Here is a 9,200-nt window from a genome sequence, read left to right on the forward strand (position 1 = left end):
CACCTCGAGGCCAGAGAAATGGAGCCAGCCTCCTAAGACTTCTGAAACCATGAGCCCCCAAATAAACTTTTCTTCCTTTTAATTTTTTTCTGTTTAGATCTTTTAGTCACAGCAGCGAAGAGCTGACTAAAATACTACTTCTGGCCAGGACCAGTGGCACATGCCTGTAATCACAGTGGATAGGGAGGCTGAGACAGGAGGATATCAAGTTCAAAGCCAGCAATGGTGAGGTGCTGAGCAATTCAGTGAGACTCTGTCTCTAAATAAAATACAAAATAGGACTGAAATGTGGCTCAGTGGTTAAGTGCCCCGGAGTTCAATCCCCAGCATGCCAAAAATAAATAAATAAATAAATTTAAAAAACACTACTTCTGTGTGTTTGTATCCTACAAATAGATATTTGTGATAAATTCCATTTCTGTGCCCCCACCAAGAAAGACCCATAAGAATGGAGGGTGCATTTATAGGTGTAAACTCTGAATTATCAAATATATTGCTATCAGAAGAGGATTTCCATGTTGACTAGGCATCAAAGAGAACTCAATGCTCAAATTCAGTTGTTTATAGATGATAATTGGAAGACTTTTCCACACACCAAATGCATGTATTTTATGTATTAAACCTTGTGTTTTCTCCACTACTCACATATTTTCATTGCAAGGTGCCACAGGATATGTTCATATTAATATATAAATTATAGCCCTGGATTTTTTGTAGTACAATGCAGGGTTAGTACTATAATAAGTAGGAGTATTTCTAGAAACTATTTCTACAGTTGGTGTACTAGCAGTAATTCAACTATATATGGAATGGATGTGAACCTATGTCCTCAAATCCCACTAAGTCAAGATAAGTGTACCCCCAACTCAGTTTCTTTGCTGGGTCCCTGAAATGCCTGTTGCCACACCAAAAGTGTAACAAAGGAAGTTTTGGTGATTTTAATTTATTACAGTTAAAATATCTGATTTTTTAAGATTTTATTAAAAAAATTATGATTATGTGAACATATTGCTAGGACATATCCTAAAACTTAAAGATTAAATCTCAAGATATTAAGGCAGCAGATACTTAAATTTTTCATCTTTGAATTCCCATCCCCTAGCTTCTAGAGAAAAGAATATTAATAAGTGAATGAGTTAGTGAGTTGTCAAATGAATCTAATGGTAACCAGCAGAAATTAGTGACTAGACAAAAAGGGATGGATTTCTACATAGAGATTCCAGACTAAAATGGGAGGCAGATGGAGCCTTGGGAAACCAGGGTGATGCCTCAAATCACCTTACACAGCTCTGTATTTGTGTAGTACAAGTTAGGGAAAGAAAAAAGTTTGTTTTCATTTTGCAAATGATAATATTAGTGCTATTACAATTAATTTGACTTGCTTTTTCTATTTGCTAAAAATATGACCAAAAAAAGTGCTTGTTATAAGATTTGAACACCATTAAAATCACTATTTTATATTTTGTTGGAGGAATGAGATTCTCTCAAAGTCCAATTCCATGTTGTATTTATTGCTGCTCAGGTGAGCTATGTGAGCAATTGAAAAAAGTGCAGAAGGATAGAGGAAAGAAAAAAAGTACAAATTCTCAAGCTTCATTGCTATGCCAGTTACACTGGAGAAGCATTTGAATTTCAGGTATTCTCTTGAGTTGGAGGAGGTGATAATTCCTCAGGGAATCTTCATAGCTATATATTTATTTTGTTTCCCTGTAGCTTGAAATGCTCAATTGTGATTGAGTCAGAAGACCTAGGTATAGATCCAAGATCTGTTGTTTATGAGCCATGTGTCAATAAGAAATTGCCTTAGGTTTTCTGAGCCTGAGTTTATGTCACAATGTTAAAGTGAAGATAATAGTATCTAGCTCACAGAAAGTTCAAGAAATTTGAACTTTGAGGGTTATAATAAAATTGCATAGGAAAACATACCAATATCTTGTCCTGGCAAAAGGTGATAATAATAGGTGTTAAGTAACAGATGTCAAGCATAAGATATATCTAAAGGAGCTCTTTATATTATGCATATAATAGGAAAAGCACCTTTCACAAAATTCCACGGAATCTATGCATTCATTTCTGAGAATAAGCTAATTGGTTAGTTAAGATTTAAAAAAATTAATTAGTGCATATTAGTCGTATAGAATGGTGTGTTTTACTGTGGTACATTTATAATGCATATAAAATAATTCAATCAGTTTCATTTCCCAGTACCTCCCCTGGCTTTCTCTTGTTCCCTCTCCCAGTCCACTTCTCTATCCTTATGATCTCCCTTCTATTTTCATGAGATTTCCCTTCCCATCTGCCTTTTTTTTTTTTTTAACCTTCCACATATGAAAGAAAATCTATGGCATTTGTCTTTCTTGCTCCTCAGTTTCATCCTTTTTTTCCTGCAAATGACATAATTTCATTTTTCAGTATGGCTGATAAAATTCTATTGTGTATATAGACTGAATTTTCTTTATTCATTCATCTCTTGATGGACACCTAGGCTGGTTGCATAATTTTGCTTTTGTCAATTGTGCTGCTATAAACATGGGACTGCAAGTAACTCTAAAGAATCCTGTCTTTAACTCTCGTGGATAGATTTGAGGAGTGGTGTAGCTGGATCATTTTTAGTTTTTTGAGGGGCCCCACACTAATTCCCATAATGACTGTACTAATTTCTAAGCTCCTCAACAGTTTGTTAAAATGCCCATATTACCAAAAGTGATTTACATATCCAGTGAAATCCCTATCAAAATACCAATGATATTCTTCTCAGAACTAGAAAATCATATGGAAAACAAGAGATTGAGTAATTTTGAGCTAAAAAAGTAAAGCTGGAGGCCTCACCATACCTGGCTTCAAATTATTATATAAAGCCTCAGTAACAGCAGCTTGGAGTACAAATAGAAGTGCAGACCAATGAAATAAAAGGCAAGACACCGAGGCAAACCCATACAGCTACAGTAGACTCTTGACAAAGGTGCGAAGAACCTACCCTGGAGAAAAGACTGCTTCTTGAAGAGTGCTGGGAAAACTGAATATCCATATGTAAAAGATTAAAGCTAGATTCCTATCTCCCATGCACCAAAGTCAACTCAGAATGGAGCAAACACTTAGGATTAAGACCAGAAGCTTTACAAATGTAGAAGAGATCTTAGAGGAAACATGCCAACAACATGTACCTGTAGGCAGTGGCTTTCTCAATGGCTCCTTAGGCTTTGAGATCACCAGGGGTCCCTTTACCCACTGCTGCCTAGCCTTGTCCCGCACTACCCTGCATTTTTGATTAAAAAAGGGAGGGATAACTTCAAATTTCCTTTTGCTAATTACAATCTATTTTACCAGGAGTACCCCTGACCCCATCTGCCCCAGGTATTTTCCTTTTTGAATTTTTGTCAATCTGAGTTAGAAATGGTATATTGTTGTTTTTAAATTTTCATGACTTGACTTTTTATCTATTTGTTTCTATTTATTTATTTTCAGTCATTTTTTTCTTTTATATATGACCTGTTCTTAATTTTGCATATTTTTTTCTACTGAAGTCTTAGCCTTATTCTTCATGATATATAAGAATTATTATTTATATAGGCAAAAAAATTAGTTTTTTTGTCTATATGCATTATAGCAATAATAATGATAATGATTTTTGACAATGTAGCATTTTCCATCCAAATTTATTTTTGTCATTGCATAGTTTTAAACTTTAAGTGAGTAAATTTTAATTCCTTTTTCTTCTGAATGCTTTTGGGTTATATTTAGAGAGACCCACCTAGTCATTGTTGAAGGGTTTGGTAAGTTTCAGCAATGAACAATATTTAGTTAACGTCATGACAGGATAAAAGAAACAATGAAATCTTGGAAAGCAGCATGTTTTCTTGAATTGAAATGAGCTAAATGCTGTCAGTCCTATTTGTAGTTGATCTCTGTATCTCCAGCCCATTAAAACAATAGTATCTAAGGTTTATGCAGGGCCTAACGTTTACAGATTCCTTTCATTTATATGATTTGAGCCTCACGCTAATTAGAAAAATAAGTGCCGAAGCCAGCAGCCATCTTTTCCAAGTGAGATTGCCTAATTATAAATCTCTCTCATTGCTAAGGGACCTGAAGGTCAGTGTTAGGAGTCACAGTTAAAAAACAACAACAACAACAAAAACCATTATGGACAAATCAGTTAGCAGGCTTAGTAGGCATTTGCCAGGAAATGGATTCTTTGCAGATTACTTGACATAGATTCTATAAAGAAGCAAACCTCTGTTCCCACCCCTTCATTCTGCTTTTCCTGCCTGCTCTGCTCCAAAGAGGCAAATATTTAGATACATTTGAACCATCAAAATAAGCAGTTCATACTGACCTGAACAAAGCAAGTCATAAACACTAGATATTGTTAAAATTTTACCCATTTTTTCTTACAGCTGACAGGTTTTTATATTTTAAAAGATATGATACAAGATGACACCTTTTAAAAAATGACCTCTGTTTGGTATTAAAAGTTTAAGTAAGTCCTAAAGTCCTATGCAACTTGGTGAATTATTTCTTGAACAGGATTTTTTTAAAAACTTTAAATCAAAGTTATTAAGCATCTATGATGCTGCAATTCTAGTGATTCAGAAATTCACCATCTTTGGAGTTTCAGTTTTCCATTTTCAATGGCTTCCTCTGTCTTTTTTTTTTTTTTTTTTTTTTCAAGCCCAACAAATGTAAAATATTTTAATCAAGTGAAAACAGACGAAAATGTGACTCATTCTTCTCAGCTAGGGATTGGCTTGCTGATGTCATCCCAGTCTCTGCAGCCAAACACTTCTAAGGATCCTGCCTTCAGTTAGGAACTAAGGCATTTTGTTCTGAACTCTTTTTATCTGTCTTTTCCTTCTCTTTTTGTTTCCTTCCATTAAAAAAAAAAAAAAAAAAAAAGAAGCTCTTGGATAGTTTCATATTTTTCTTATGCGTCATACCACATACATTTCTTTTAATCCCTCATGTCTCCATTCCCTGCTTAATATATATATATATATTTTTCTGAACACTGTTTGCTATTCTTTATGGGGGAAAAAAACCCACAAAGATTTATATTTAACAGCTTGAAAACTCTGCTCGCTTCAGCCTCATTCTGAGGGCAGGAGTCACCATGTTCTTTCATGGTTTTATCTAGCTTATTATTCTGAAGGCCTGAATCTTTATCTCTAAGGTCAACCTGTTTGAATGCCCTGCTAAAATTCAACTTTCAACTAACATCACTCCTCACATGCCCTATAATCATTTTGAATAAAAAATATTCAAAGTTTAACTATTCCTTCAGATACACAAATCTGATATTTTTCCCACTGTAATTAACAACTTCATCATTTATTATCATCAAAACTAAATGTGTCCAGGAGGTTTTTTAATTTTATTTATTTATTTATATTTTACTTCTTTTTTCCCCTGATTCTTTCTGTTGAATTAGTGGCCAAACGCTATTGCTTCTTTTTCAGAAATAACTCAAGAACTCAACCCCTTTTAAATTGGCCAAAGGGAGGGCTTTGGAACCAGAAGATGAAGTTATCTATCATTATTATCTATGTGGTTGGGGACCCATTACTTGAATCTCTCTGGGCCTCAGTTTCCTTGTCTGTAAAATGGAACTAATATAGTACCTATCTTATAGGGATTGTGGACTTGGAACAATGCTGGTATAAGTGTTAGCTGCTGTTATTTACCATTTTTACTTTTACTTCCATAGCACTGACTTTCTTTATATCTGCCTAGGTATTGGTAAAGCTTTTAACTGGTCTTCTAATATCAGTTCTTGTCATCCCATTTCTAATCCACAACAAAGTATTTATGCCAATCAGGGTACTGTCAGAACAGTAGAAGCCATGCTGGGTATTTCAGTATACAGAATTGATGGTGTATTGATACTCAGTTCTTATAGAACTGAAAAAAAAAAAAAAAAACAGAGAAATCATTGTAGAAGCCTCACCCACTTCCAAACAGAGGGGATGGCAGCAGGAGTCTGGGGTTTCAGAAATTAGAAGGTTTAAATAAAAGCCCATGTGGCAGGACTAGAATTTAGAGGAAGAGGCATTTCTAGATGCTATTGATACTTCCAGGGGGCCAGATGACGATGATTATGGGAGGGCCAAAAGAAGCTCAAATGCTACCATAGAGTGATGTCAACAAAGACATGGAACAGACAGCAAGAGGGAGTCTCTCTTCCCTCTGCCATTCTTGCATTTTCCCTTTATAGTCCACTATTGGCCATATGGGACAGAGAGCCAGCTGATCAAAGAAAACAATTTGCAGCACCCCAGAACAGAGTATAATAGGATGGATAGGAAATGAAATAACCAATACAACTTGCTTTCGAAAACCACTATTTATTTATTTATTTAAAACCACATGTGTTTTAGAATGTCCACACTCTTTCTCCACTAGGAAACATCAAGTGGTTCTTCATTCCTAAAAGTTCAGTTTCCTCAAACTCTGGTAAAAAATCTCTTTTTTTTTTTTTTTTTTTTTTTTTTTTAGGTTTTCTCTCCAATTCTCCCCCGTTCCCTTATCATTGCCCCCACTTTGCCTCCTAACTTCCTGACTCTGATGCTCCAGGCCCTTTGCTTTGCAGTTCTTGGGTTGTACTTTCCAACACTTAGTATGGGCCTTCCTGCCCAGGTCCTGCTTGAACAAGAGATGAGCTGGCTGCAAAAGAAAAAGCTATGAGAGTAATATATCAGAAATAAAGACAAAAAAGGCAAGAATTACATATTTTCAAAGCAGGTGTGTGACCAGTTGAGCCGACCAGAAGGGTCTGACTTCTAACCAAGAAAAAGCTTGCGCTTGCTTTTATTTGTGGTGGTACAGATCAAAAGGAGATCACAAAGGATCTCCTTTAGATCTCCTTTAGTGGGAACAGAATAAGAGTGAAGATAAACAGGTTGTTTGTACTTGACAGGTTATGCCCATCTCTAGCAGTTGTGTTTGAACTTGGATCTGAGAGCCAGGTCAGGGTGCCAGTATGATCTGGACTTTCTCCAACTGGGGAATTTCACCGATGAGTTCCTGGAAGAGTGGCTTAGCTCAAGCACTTCCTGGTTTTTAACAGAGACCTACTCCTTACTCAGCTTGAAGGACTTTTATTCATCACAGTACAGGTTTTAAGAGAAATAACTTCTTCCATACATAATCCCATTATGTAGGTAGCTACCATTTTTATTTTTGCAGGCCGCTCGTCTAGAAGGCATGCACATTTAACATGAAAGCCCATGAGCCCTCTGTTTACTCTGTGTGTAGGGCCCTTAGAAGTCTGAGAGTGTTGTAACAGATGATGTGGAATTTGGTCTGGATCATTGTGTTTGTACTTCTTTGTTGAATCCCTCTTGCCTACAAAACTTCTTTCAGCATTTGCTTGGTTAAATGCTCTTTCTCTTGCCATTTGTTTATGTGGTTACAGTTGGGGACTCTCTGGAGTCCACCAATAAGCTTGAACTCACTTAAATTAGCTGTTTCTCTGCAGTTTCCTGTTCCCTACTCAGCTTCTCCACTCCAAGGTTATGATGTGATGTACACACCTAGTAATCATTAAAAAGGTTACTGTAAACTCAACAGATGCTAGGAGCAGTTTGTTGAGTGGGGAGGGGGTTAATTGCCCTTCTACTTAAAACAGTTCATTTTAGGGAAAAAAAAAAAAAAGGTTTTTGCTGAAGTAGTAAGAAAATGGCCCTGTAATTACTTAAAACTTCCACCCAATCTTTCTGGTAAATGTGATATAATGATTCTTCCAGGTTATAAAAGTTTTTACTTTATAAGTGTTCATTACTTTTGTTTCTCTAGTGACTTACAGCTTTAAGGAAAACCTAAAGATCTGATTACTTATAGAACTCATAAACTATAAAATTATGGCTATAAATAACCAACAATTGGTAAGGTGTTCTATAAGCAATTATTTTACTAATTCTCATATTTTTATCATTATCTCCATTTTACATACAAGGGGAAAATGGCTCATGGAAAGGCCATTAGCTGACATGAGCACAGGAGTTAATCCCAAGGCCAAATTTTGCTGTTTCTGAACATTAACATTCAGTTCAATTATTTTACTGGGGAGCCATTATCCCATTTAGAGAAACAACCTGACACTGTAATTAAGAACATGGGACTTGAGATTTGATGTCCTGGGCTCATATCCCTTCTCTGCTATGGCTACTAACCAGCACTGGGCCCTGAAGATGTTATTTAACATCAGCAAGATTCAGCATCTGTGCTGAGATAACGCATGTGAAGCACTTAGCACCAATAGCAAACAGAAAATCATTTTTCTTTCATTAATTCAGACATTTTGCCTTAAAAAGTAACTTTTTTTTCTTTTAGCTAACAAAATAGGAATTAGAACAAGCTATGTTTTTAAGGCAAAAAGCTTACTTATTTCTGTGAGAAGGAATTACATTTCCTCATTTCTTTATAGATGCCTCAACATGAAGGTGGGAGGTGGAAATGACCATCGGTAAAATCCATAAGCCAAGCAAGATGGAGTTACTGTGGCTAGGACTACAGTGTGAGAATTCTTTTTCCATGTTTCATGATATAAAAAACTGCAGCAAACAGAGAATGCTACAGAAATTTGTGTGCTAGTGTTAATCAGTTTAGAATTCTATGGGGTAAAACATTAAGATCCTGAGATCTGGGGGTCACAGATTAATGGCAAGCATTCCACCACGCTTCCTTCCACCATTCTAAGTCTATAGGAGTCGTAACTAATCCAAATCAAGGCAGACATAAGCTCATGCTCTTCCCAGTTCAGTGCACCATACAGTCCCTATGAATCCGTCAGGAGTTAGTCTGCAGGATAGAATCTATATATACTCTTTGATTTGATATTCACTTGTTATCACAGTTTTGAGATAGAAATCAAAATGGAAAATGACTTAGGTATTTCAGTGTGTAGAAAGTTAAGTTTAAAGATGAAACAGATTTTAAAGTTTGAAAGTAAGTCAATTAAACAATTATTGAAATACAAGTAGGTCAAAGACGTTGAATCAGTGGGGAAGTTAAAAAGATGTGAGCTCATAATTTAGAAACAGGGTATGTTGCAGCAGTTTGTGATTACTTAACCCAGAGAGAAGTCCTAACATTTCTAAGAATGGGAGAAGTAAGACACTAACAGGTATTCAGTCATTATTCATTCAATAAACATCTTTGGGCAAAGCCCACTTGGTGAATATCATGGTGCTTCTGTTTCATTT

The sequence above is a fragment of the Callospermophilus lateralis genome, chromosome 9 (genome assembly GCF_048772815.1).
Source record: "Callospermophilus lateralis isolate mCalLat2 chromosome 9, mCalLat2.hap1, whole genome shotgun sequence".
Taxonomy (NCBI): Eukaryota; Metazoa; Chordata; class Mammalia; order Rodentia; family Sciuridae; genus Callospermophilus; species Callospermophilus lateralis.